This window comes from Bombus terrestris, unplaced genomic scaffold, assembly GCF_910591885.1.
Source record: "Bombus terrestris unplaced genomic scaffold, iyBomTerr1.2, whole genome shotgun sequence".
In the NCBI taxonomy this organism is placed as follows: Eukaryota; Metazoa; Arthropoda; class Insecta; order Hymenoptera; family Apidae; genus Bombus; species Bombus terrestris.
In genome coordinates this window covers 1,913,758-1,927,377 of record NW_025963549.1, presented here as the reverse complement: position 1 = coordinate 1,927,377, position 13,620 = coordinate 1,913,758, and positions in this window count along the sequence as shown.

Genomic DNA, 13,620 nt, shown 5'->3' with positions numbered 1-13,620 from the left:
CTCAGCTCCTATTGCAGATATGTCGACAAAACGGTGCGCGTTATATTCCACATGGACTGCCATACACTGGGCGCTTCATCTGGTTTAAGCCATGTTAAATACGGCACGAGTCAAATCCAGCGTATTTGTAGTTTTGCACATTTAAGCCTAAATATTCAAGTGAATGTATCTCCGTTTTCATAGTAAGTATGTTCACAATAGGATGCATGTTATACTCCACATTTGCTGCCAAATACAGCACACATCAGACAGTTTGCACATTCTCAAGACTGGACTCGGTGAAATCCAGCGTGACTGCAGTTTTGGATATTAATGCTTACATATTCGAATCAAGGTATCTCCGCTTGTTTTGCGGAAACGTTGGCCATACGATGCGCCTTATATTCCACATCTGATGCCAAATCAGCCGGTTTGTGCTATGCCAACTCTGGACCCTGCAAAATCTAGCAGAATTGCAGTTTTTGCTATTAATGCTTAAATATTGCTTTCAAAGTCTCTCCGCTTGTTTTGCACATACGTCGACAACTCGATACGCCTTATACTCTACATTTGCTACAGTTACATCACCCATCAGCTTGTTTGAGCTATGTCAACTCTGGTCTCTGCCAAAACCTGCCAAAATGCAATTTTGCATTTTCAGGAATAAATATTCAGATCAACGTGACTACATTTCGATTGCAGGTATGTAGACAATTCGATGCGCGTTATATTCCACATTGAGTCAAATCCAGCGTATTTGTAGTTTTGCATATTCAAGCCTAGTTATTCAAGTGAAAGTATCTCCGTATCCATTGTAGGTATTTCGACAATAGGATGCACGTAATACTGCACATTTGCTGCCAAATACAGCATACTCCAGCCGGTTTGCTCTATGTCATTTATGACATCCCCGGCCGTGTCAAATACGGCGACATTGCAGGTTTCCATATTCAGAATCAAATGGTCAAATCCCCGTACTTCCTTTGCTGTTGCAGACATGCCGAGTATTCGATGTGCCCGGTACTCCAGATTTCTTGCCCAATTCAGCGCACACTAGACAATTAGCGCTATGTCCGCACTGATCCCTGTCAAATCGAGCGTATCAGGTCTGTAAATATGAAACCGGAATTTGCCTATAGATGGCCCTAGCTCATAGTGTAGTTATCACTAAACTATGTCATTGATGCCAAAAGTCGTTGTTGACATCTCACGAACATTTTCGACTCAGAACAGTACAATGATTCTGGCAATGATTCTTTGGAAGAAATTGCACACTTCATCCTATAGGCATACCGGACGATACAAGGGCTGGTCGTCCCTTCTTCCGAAGCAATACCAGCCTCGCCGTGCGCCATATCCGAGGGTTGGCACCCTCCTTCGAACACGATGTAAATAGGTGTCGCAGTCTAGGTGCCATGACCCGCATCATCTCCCCTCATACCCGTCGCGGGACTCCTTCAGGGCCAGGCCCTACTTCGCGGGAGGCTATCATCCTCGCCTCGCCCATCACCTCCCCGTGTGCATATACGCCGACGCAGCGTCATACTAGCTTTTGCGATGGCGTGAACGATATTGAAATATATAACCAAACCTAGTAGCACTGTAAATTACTTTCCTACAGTACTTCAGCTTATTATATTTTTTAGATAGTTCATAAGTACTTATTCATGAGCACAAACTATAAAAATTTGTTGCGGAATATGAGCCAGAGGGAAATTCAAATCCTATTGTTACTTTGCCTCGGAGTATCAGGATCGTAAGGATACAAGTAAATACACTCGGAGCATAAAAATGTTGCCGCTACTTCGAAGAAAGACGATTTTGAATCCTCCGACTTCTGCCCCGACCAGTATACATAAACCGAGGCAACCCAAAGAGTAAAGTATCTTCGAATACCTACGAGTATCAACGAGCGATCTGCTGAATTTCGTGACAAACATTTATGGAATATTTTTACACATTGTATCTACGACACAGGGCCCATAGGTTGTACCTTACTTTATTATTTTATGTAAATTCGACGATTACGACGACAATCGATAACCTCAAATAAGTCTGACGGTCAAACTTCCCATATACCGTGTCCTCTACATATTTCATTATAAAAGACCTGAGTCAAATATTGATGTTTTTGACCGTCAGATGTATTTGAGTTAAGGCTACCAATACTAGTCGCCGGGGGGGGGGGGGTCGGGGGTAAAAGAATTCGCATTTGCCTACGTGACGACAATTTCTGGTTGCGGTGACATTGTTTTTACATTAATTGTAGCTCAGCGGTCTAGGTACTTCGAGGCGACAACGACGTAATTTGCTTTGTCCCATGACTCATGTACCGCTACACTTCTATTTCTATAGAAATATAATGCTAAATACTAAAATATATCACAAGTATTTCATATTTGAAATAACAGTCAAATTAACGGAATTAATCTGTTTGACATCTATGCGGTTCAAGTCTTGTACGAATATATGTACAGCCTGTAGTTTTAATATTCTATGCGCGTATAGTATGCCGGACACTTATCTTTAATAAATTTTGCAAATCTGTTTATAGTAAGTGATGAATCATTAGGCCAATGACAAATAATGCGACCATTAAAAGATTAAACGAAACTTGCTTCTGCTGAACTTGGTCTATGAAGGTCGAATAGCTTCTCGTTTGTTTTTCAATTAAAGACATACTTTATGGAATGTGTTTTACTGACATACCGATTCCATGGATTTCCGGTGCTTCTTAAAAATATTACACTCTGTTGTATGAAATATAATTTGTCCTTATTATAACCATTAACATCTAATGTCTTTTCTGGAAGTTCGTATACTAAGGCATCGGAATTATTTTTCATTTTACGCTGTGTTACTCGCAACTTTTCACAGATATATGTTCCAACTGGAAGTAGTTCTTTGGCACGTATTCGAGTATAGTTATTTCCAGCTGGTTTCCACAAAGCTTCACAGAACAACGTCGCTTCCTCGTTCCTTTAAACAACAGTCTTACATTAGTATCACATGAACGTACTCCTTGAAAAAACATTTCATTACTGGAAATCTAAAAGTTTATCATTGATCTCAATAAGATTCACTTGCTTACCTGCTCCTCAAATATTTTTTGCTAATGTCCACTCCTCCTAAGTAGAATGCATCTATAATATGCAATGCAAGTATTTTTTGCTGATATATAAACTCCTTAGTCATTTCATATACAACCTCTGCGTTTACAAGTGTATTTGGTGGTAATTCTATGCCAATGTCATCGACACTAACCCAAGAATTCTTTGTATATTTATATACGTTGCACCTTCCCACGCCCATATAAAATGTAGCGTGCTTCTTATCATCATCATCAGACCTTGGCTTTGTACCACATGGCATACAAAACCAGTCATATAGTGATAAAAATGCATTTTCAATGTTAAATTCCATCAATTGTGCTGGATTAATAGAAAGAAATGAAGTATCTTTCAAAAGAGTATTCCATTTGTCTTTGGTTTCATGTGTCTTGGGATTGTCCTAGTTTCATCTGGAAGTTTCCAATACTCTAGATATTGTTTGCGTACATCAGCTTGTTTCGTCTCAACAAGAGTATTATCCGCATAAAGTGCTGCAATTTTACACAGGTCGATTATTTGTTTTCCGGCCAAATCTTTGTTAGAAGCACGTAGATATTGAACAAATTATTTCTCTCTTTTTAGTTCATTATATGATAATAGTTGTAAAACGTCGTCATTTACACCACCATTTAAAAACAGACGATTAACATGCTTCAGATATTCAACAACAACTTGTACCCCAGATCGTTTCTTCTTACATATTAAGTAACGTTCTGAATTTCCTGGTCTAGAAGAGTTTGGTGTAAAAATACAAACTTCTTCAAAGCAGCGATACATTAAATAAACTAAACCAGCACTAAAGGGTGTAAAATGGTTGAATAATTTTGTCACAAAATCGCCACCCTCTCTTTCAACCATCAATGCTATTAAACATCGACAAAGATACAGTTGTTTTGAAAGAATTTCTTGTACATTTTCTTGTCGTTCTACTGAGAATCCTCAATCAGACATCACAAAACGTACTCCTTTGCCATGGGTATGCTGCATTATAAGATTTGTAAATGCCCCTTCATTATCTGGGTCAAAGACATCACCACTTTCCTTTGGTCCGTATTATTGATGAGATGTTTCACAAGGACCCGCATAAAAGTCTTCTAATTTGAAATCATGTTCATTTTCTAATGTAGGAGCAAATCCTTTAGCACGTCATTTCTTTCGCCATAGAACATGTTCACTAAAACCTCCTGCTCCAGCACATACATCTGCAAAGTATAGCAGCCCATTCTCCCTCAAACCTTTTGGGTTAGTAAACATAAAGTTACATGGTCTATCTGTATTCGCCATTTTAACAGTAGCACGATTTGAAAAAAGGGTTAAAAAAAGTTTTCGCATTGATAACAGTGTTCACTATATCTTCACAACAGAAATCAATTTCATCATCTGTGGTCAACTTTTCATATCACCATTTCATATCTTTTACACACTTTATAACTTCCTCTGCAGGATTCCATTTAAGACCTGAATCTTCATGTCCAGGAACATGATGTCCAAAGCCTCTGCGACCATGCTGTCTAGGTGCTTGAACTGGCTCTAAACGACCTTGATCATTATTTCCGAAGCCGTAACCGCCTTATATCCCATCATTCGCATCATCCTTTTGCCGTTATCGAGGAGATTGTTTGACTCTTGTGTTATTACTTGTATTCTTCTATTGTCAACTACCTTTTCATCAATATCCTCCTCGTCAGATTCACTTGAACATCTGCGAATTTTTTGTCGTTTACTATGATTATAAGTATTTCTTTCACAGTTCTTCCTTTTTGTCCTAGTTTCCAATTCTTCTTGCATGGTATGTTGATGCATCAGTCGCATAACAATTCTGCTAGGAACATGATACATTTACACTGTACATGTGAATGTGTGTATAAGCGTCAGAGGACGTCCAGGACTTAGTTGGGACAAAAGACAAGAGTCAGGCGTTAGAAGTATCTGGAGGAGCCGGTTGACAACAAGCGTGCGTGCTAGTAGCATTTCGAGGTCTTTAGAGTATAAGATATATGTACAACAGTTGTGTGCTAAATAAAGGGAATTATTTGTATTTCCGAATCCATTCTATATCTTTTCAATTCCTGAACATGCAAAATTGCATTTTGGCATGTTTTGGCAGAGACCAGAGTTGACATAGCTCAAACAAACTGATGAGTAATGTAACTGTAGCAAATGTAGAGTATAAGGCGTATCGAATTGTCGACATATGTGCAAAACAAGCGGAGAGACTTTGAAAGCAATATTTAAGCATTAATAGCAAAAACTGCAATTATGCTAGAATTTACAGGGTCCAGAGTTGGCATAGCACAAACCGGCTGATTTGGCATCAGATGTGGAATATAAGGCGCATCGTATGGCCAACGTTTCTGCAAATCAGGCGCAGATACCTCGATTCGAATATGCAAGCATTAATATCCAAAACTGCAGTCACGCTGGATTTCACCGAGTCCAGTCTTGGCCATGTGCAAACTGTCTCATGTGTGCTGTATTTGGCAGCAAATGTGGAGTACAACATGCATCCTATTGTGAACATACTTACTATGAAAACGGAGAAACATTCACTTGAATATTTACGCTTGAATGTGCAAAACTACAAATACGCTGGATTTGACTCGTTCCGTATTTAACATGGCTTAAACCAGATGAAGCGCCCAGTGTATGGCAATCTATGTGGAATATAACGCGCACCGTTTTGTCGACATATCTGCAATAGAAACTGAGTCACGTCGATCTGAATATTGAACCCAAATAATGCATTACTGCATTTACGCTTGATTTCACAGGGTCCGGATTTGACATAGCGCAAACCAGATGATGTGAGCTGTATTTAGTAGCAACTACGGAGTATAAAGAGCATCTGATTTTCCACATATCTGTAATCGAAACGGAGATTCGTTAATTTGATTATTTAGGTTTGATAATGCAAAACAGCAGTTGCGTTGGGTTTGACCGGACCAGAGTGGACATAGCGCCAATTGGATGATATTGGTTTAATTTGCAAGAAATGTGGAATACGAGGCAAATCGTATTGTCGACACATTTCCAACAGTAACGGAGATGCGTGGATTTGAATATATAATAATTTATATGAAAAACTGCAGTTAACAATTACACTGCATATAACAGAGACCAGAGTCGATGTTCTGCCGCGCAACACATCTGCACTCAATCCCGCGCGGCTTGACAGCCACCGGTCCACGTGCCATCCTTCGAATCCTCCATAGGCCCAAGGACACACCATAAAGATGAAATCCTAACTGCATTGTTCGCACATATGGTCTAAGTCAATCTGTTTGTCCGAAAAGACTTTCTAATTCTAGAAGTGTTGTCGGTCGGTTTTTAGAAAGGTCCTTGGGTTTATTACGCGCTCTTAAGAATTACGGAGAGCGAGTAGTGGCCTGACGAAAAAAGCGGACATCTACCTAACGGAAAATCTGAGTTTTACCATAAAAAATGTCGCCTAGGACCCACTTTGGTAGGTGGCTTCTTCCTCCTCTCTTCCTTCCTAACATTAGTCATAACCAATCGGCATCGCGGATCATTGCCCTCATTTTCCTAACTAACAATGTAAGCAACGAATCCGCGTTCTTCGTTCAAAGGGCACACCCATACCGAGCTTCGTACTCACATCAGAATAAACTTTAGAGTTACATCATCTCTCACGGTGACTAGAGTTCCTGCAATCCCTATAACTCTCACCGTTCCTATATCTCTAAGAGCCTCCTATTTCTCTCACAGTATCCAGAAGTCCGACAGCTCCTACAGCTCTCACGGACCTAGAGCTCCTATAGCTCACACTCTCATCTAAGAATAATCCTTCTCTTCGTTATCTGTATCTTAAGCAACGGCGTTCTTACTCAGTGTGTTGTATAAATCGTTGGAAATACATATATTTTTTATAACTCTGTGACTCCCAGTGTTATACCACAACAACTACATCTATTATCCTAAGCGAAATACGGGGGTCGAACTATTCGTGGTGTCGATTATTCCAAGCGTAACGGGAATTTACGACTCCCATTGACGCGTATACAAATGACCGCGTCTCCCCGCGATAGCTCGAAAATACAGTCGACATAGCGCAAACCGGATAAGTACTGTATTTGGCTGTAATTGTGAGGTATAGCGAGCATCGCATTTGCGACATGTATCCAATAGCAGAGCTGATACGTTGACTTGAACATTTAGGCATGAATATGCAAAACAGCAATTACGCTGAATCTGTCAGTGACCAGAGAAGACATAAGACAGTAGAGACGATAGAATCGGAAGATGTGCCCTGTGCTCACCAGCGAATCAGGAGCATAACGCTCACCGAATTGTCGTCATATTTGCCGTAGAAACGAAGATACGTTGCTTTCGATATTCAAGCATGACTATGCTAAACTGCAATTATGGTGTATTTGACAGGGACAAGGGTGAACAAAACGCTAACCTACTGACGTGCGCTGTATATGACATCAGATGTCAAATATAACGCGCACCGAATTGTCTGTAAGTGTGCCATAGAAACGGAGATTCGTTGATTCGAATATTTAATACTGAAAATGTAAAACTGCAAATACGCAGGGTTCGGCTGGGTCCCGATTTTACTTGCATCAAACGGGATAACGTGCACTGTGTTTGGCAGCAAATTTGGAGTATAACGAGCCTCTAATTGTAGCCATATGTGAAGTAGAATCGGAGATACGTCGGTTTGAATACTTAATCCTGAATATACGAAACTGCAACTACGCTGGATCTGGCTGGGTCCAGATTTTACATAGCGTAAACCGTATGATGTGCACTGTACTTGGCATCAGATGTGGAATATAACGCGCATCGTATGGCCAATGTTTCTGCAAAACAAGCGGAGATACCTTCATTCGAATATGTAAGCATTAATATCCAAAACTGCAATCACGCTGGATTTCGCCGTGTCCAGTCTTGACAGTGTGCAAGCGGGCTGATGTGTGCTGTATTTGGCAGCAAATATGCAGTGTTACGCACATCCTGTTGTTGACGTACCTGCAATGGATACGGAGATAGTTTCACTTGAACAACTAGGCTTGAATATGCAAAACTACAAATACGCTGGGTTTGACTCGGTCCGGATTTAACACGGCTTAAACCAGATGAAGCGCTCTGCGTATGGCAGTCAATGTGGAATATAGCGCGCATCGACATATGTGCTATGGAATCGGAGTCACGTTGATTTGAATATTTAAGCCTGAACATACAAAATTGCATTTGGGCTGGATTTTGCAGGGACCAGAGTTTACGCAGCGCAAGCGTGCTGATGGGCAATGTAACTACAGCAAATGCGGAGTACAAGGCATATGGAATTGTCGACATATGTGCAAAAGAAGCGGCGAAGCTTGGAATGCAATATTTAAGCATTAACAACAAAAACTACAATTACGCTGGATTTTACAGGGTCCAGAGTTGACATACCACAGACCGGCTGATTTGGTATCATATGTGGAGTATTCTGCGCATCGAATAGGCGACATAGAAACCGAGATACGTTCATTTGAATATGTAATATTTGAATATTTCGCCTGAAAATGCATAATTGCAAATACGCTGAGTTTGGCTGCTCCCACACGTTACATAACTCAAACCATATAATATGCATTGTGTTTGGCGGCAAAAGTGGCGTATATCGCGCATCGAATTGTCGGCATATCTGCAATGCAAACGGCGATATGGTGATTTGAATAATTAATCATGAATATGTAAAGCAGCAATTTCGCTAGGTTTGACAGAGACCAGAGTTGACATGGTACAAACAAGCAGATGTGCGGTGCACATGACATCGGATGTGTAATGTAACGGGCATCGCATTGTCGCCATATGTGCAATAGAAACGGAGATACATTCATTTGAATATGTTAAACTTAATTTGTAAAACTGCAATTACGCTTGATATGTCGAGGACCAGAGATGATATAATAGCACGAGCCAGCTGATGTGAGCTGTATTTGGCAGGCAATGAGGAGTATATCTCGCTTCTAATTGACGGCAAATCTCCAATCGCAGCGGTGATACGATTTATTTAATATTCAATAATGGGCCTGTTACGATACCGATAGTATTAGCGTGACTGAAACACATTGCCGTCTCAGTAAAACCATTATATTTCAAGCTTCACGCTACAGTTCTGAATCCGGACAAGACCGTTTCAAGTTCTCGCAAGAGCAAGCAGTCAAATTAAGGTACTTACGCGAGTTAGAGTCTAATACATTTTATTGGTCCAACATCGATGGGGCGATCTCGCATCGAAATTTTCGGAGGACCGCGTAACCTTCCAACGACGACCGCCGTACGAGCAGCGGATAAACTTATTTCGTGCCTTAGGTTGCCCTCACCACGTCCTCTACTTCTTGATTCTTGGTTGGTAGCTTTAGCGGCTGCAGGTCCGAGAAATTGCATCTTGACCCGCTTTCTCGTATGTCGCATGTGACGTCTCACTTTCCGCCGTAGACACTTGTCGGATCTACATACGTTGAACCATTTGCGCGAGACAAGCGCGGCGCTCTGCAGGGACGAGGGATCCAATTTTCGAAGTATCAAGTGCGAAACCTCCAGTGGTAGTTCGGAAATGATATCTACCTTACTTGGCACGAACAAACCAACGACGCGTAGTAGAGATCTAAAAAACTCCATGTTGCTTCTACTGTTGCGCGAGCACGACTGACGGTCTGGCTAAGAGTGGAGGCTTATATAAGTGCTGTTCGTCACGGTGCACTGCGAGTTCCGGTTCCGGGTGAGAGTCCTGGTCAGGCAAAATCGATGGTATGTGCATGTATTTTCACTTACATCGGGTTCACATTATGATTAGAGTTAGAGGCGCGAAACAAATATTCATTTGGTTTAGACGTTGAAGTTATGCAATAGAGCAGATATTGACTAGTGTAAATTTGATTGTTATATAATTTGACAAGTAGTCGTGGTAATTAGGTACTCGAGAAGCTAATGACAATGATCCTGGGTTCAATAACAAAGCCGCGGTCAACGGGATAACAGAATTCGTTTTCACAAATAGACAATTGGAATATATTAGAGAAGAAAAAACGGCGTGTGAGATAGTGAAAAAGTTTGATGAAATGTACTTGACAGATTCGACGGCCCTACAGATCGTATGCAGGAGATTGGAAAAGATAAGACTTGAGAACTACATTGATTCAGCATCGTTTTTTAGTAATTTCGAAAAATTAATAAGCGAATTAAAATGTGCGAGTACACAAGTGAGTGAGAGTGAAAAACTAAATTTCACGCTGAATACGTTACCCGAAGAATACACCTACATAGCGGATATAGTAGATGCATTGAAATCAGAAAATCAAACGGTAGCATATGTAACAAATAAAATTGAAATAGCTGAGAAGAAGAATAAGTCCAACCGAGGAGAAATGCAAACCAACGCCTTTTCTGCAAAAAAGGAAGGATCCTTCAGATGTGGAAGAGTAGGACATTCTGCGAGAGAGTGTCAAAATGGCGTCGAAGCGGGGAGCGGTAACAGTTTTTGGCGTGGGTCAACACGTGGTCGCAGCAGAGGAAGAGGAAACAAAGGAAATACGAGCAGGGGACGTGGAAATTTCCATCGTCAATCAACAACCGGCACGAGCGAGCATGGTAACTCAAGATCAGGCACATGGATAGTGTAACCACAAACTCTTTTGCCCTGACGTCACCTTAGGCGACCACTTCTAAACATTCTCCAGACAGCCGATACTTGAACATTACACATGGCGACCTTGGCGACAATGTATATTGCCGGAGTACCTGAGGGTTCATCTATGTCCTAACGGTCCTTCTACCGAATGTTATAGAAGCGTAGCAACAGTCACGTGCGCCTACAGGGTAGTGGGGATAATGAAGGATGAAAAACAAAAGAAGAAACAGATGTCACCGAAAGTAAGAAAATATTGTAAGAGCCTCAGTCTCGAACGGCCACGGCTAGAGTTCAGAAGTGTATAAACGAGGAAAAAATAAAGTTTTCTTCTTTCCTTTAAATTTCTTTCCCATTTTACGTGACAATAGCAACGGCGCACGCAGCACACAGCGGCGAGGTGAACGAGATAAGTAATAATGAAGTAATGCGGCTATTAGATAGCGGTTGCACAGATCACATAATTAATAACGTAAATTATTTCGATAAATCTATTGACCTTAAAGAACCGGTAAATATATATTTAGGCGATAACAGATCGATAAAGGCAACAAAAGTAGGGAATGTTATAAGTTATTTTGAAGCATTTGGAAAGTAAAATGAAATAAATAGGAATAATGTTTTTTACGCGAAAGAAATGTCCGCAAACTTGATTAGTTTAGGCAAGTTAACAGATAATAAAAACACGGTTATTTCAAAAGGAAATATTGCAAAAGTAATAGATGAGGACAATAAGCTTACAGCGGTAGCGGTTAAAGAAAAGGGAACATATAGAATGAAAAGTATATTGAAAGGGAAGGAGCACTTAGCAAACAGCGCTGAACGTAGTGGTATGAGTAAAAAGGAAAGATGGCATAGGATGTTAGGACACGTAAATTTTAAATATTTAAATATTTTGGTTAAAGAGCAGCTAGTTACTGGTATACCGAAAGAATTTGAGAAGGAATTTTTGAAATATAGGGTGTGTATAGAAAGTAAAATGCACAATTTACCATTCAAAAATAATCGAACCAAGGCTAGGGAGATAATGAAAATTATTCATACGGACGTGTGCGGTCTCTTTAAGACTACCGGATTCAATGAAGAGAAATATTTCATCTCATTTATCGATGATTATAGCAAAATAGCTAGAATTTATTGTATAAAATCAAAGGGTGAGGTGTTTGATTGTTTCGTACAGTTTGTAAATGAAGCCGAGAATTTAACGGGCAAGAGGTTTAAAATATTGAGATGTGATAATGGAAAAGAGAACTTGAATAATCGAATTTATAAATTTGCTAGGGATAAAGGTATCAGAATAAATAATTGCCCAACCTACGTACATGAATTAAACGGGACAGCAGAAAGGTATAATAGAACAGTTATGGACATGGCGCGTTGCTTGTTAGCGGAAGCGAAAGTACATAAAAGGTACTGGCTGGAAATAGATTGGACAGCGGTATACTTGAAGAATCGAATACTGGCAAATACTATAGAGAGAAAGACACCTTTTGAAATATTCTTCGGGAGAAAACCATGTGTTGAGAATCTACATCTATATGGAAGTAAAGTTTTTGTAAGAAAACCAGAACAAAAAAGAGTTTCTAAATGGGATAAGAAGGCAGATATGGGAATTTTGTTAGGATATAGTGAAGTAGGTTACAGAGTCTTATTAGGTAGGAAAATAACAATAGCGAGACATGTAGAGGTCATAGGAACAGACACAAAATGTATCGGCGTTGCGGAAAATTCATTCGATAAAGATAACGATGACATTGAGGATAATGATTTAATGGTAAGCATGAATAAGGAAGAGTTAGAAAGTAGGGAAGATGAAAATGATAACAGTCTTGAAAGCTTAAACATCCCTAGAAGATCTGCACGTAATAAGTGAACTCCAGTAAGATATCCAGAAAAAGAAAACATTAGTGAAATCCATGCAAATTATTGTAGTGTAGATATCCCTTGTACATTTGAGGAGGCGATTTGTTGTGAAGATAGTGAAGATTGGAAACAAGCTATGAATAAGGAAATAGAATGTCTTTATAAGAATAAAATTTGGAAATTGGTAGAAAGGGTAAAAGGCAAAGACGTATTAGATGTAAAATGGGTTTACACGAGAAAATCAGATGACAGGTATAAGGCTAGATTAGTGGTAAGAGGATTCCAACAAAGAAACGTAGCCGATGACATATACTCCCCAGTAGCGAGTAATGAGACCTTTAAGATATTGCTATCATATTGTTGTCAAAATGGATTAATTATTGAGCAAATGAATGTAGAAACTGCTTTTTTAAATGGTGAAATAACCTCGGAGGTATATGTAAATCAACCAAAGGGATATGCGGACGGAACGAATAGAGTTTGTAAACTATCGAAAGCGCTTTATGGGTTAAAAGAAAGTCGAAGGGAGTGGTATGAGTGTCTTGATAAGTATGTGACGAGATTAGGTTTTAAGAAGAATAACATAGAGTTGTGCATATATATACATGGAGAGGGAGAAAATGTTGTTTATTTGCTAATGTATGTAGACGATTTGCTAATTTGTAGTAAAAATAAAAGGAAGATACAAAGGGTAAAGAAGTTATTAACTAATAGATTTGAAATGAAAAATTTAGGTGAAGTCAAAGAATATCTTGGAATAAATATAGACTATGATTATTTCAAAAATGAAATAAGATTAAGCCAAATGAAATACATTGAATCATTAGCAAACAAATGTAAGTTACAAAATAGCAAATTGTACTGTGCACCTATGGCGACCAACTTAAAAATTGGAAAAGCTGTGATAAATAGAGAGGATATTGGATACAAAAATTTAATTGGCGCATTGTTGTATATTAGTGAAAATACCAGACCCGATATAAGTTATAGTGTGAATTATTTGAGTAGATTTCAAGATTGTTGTAA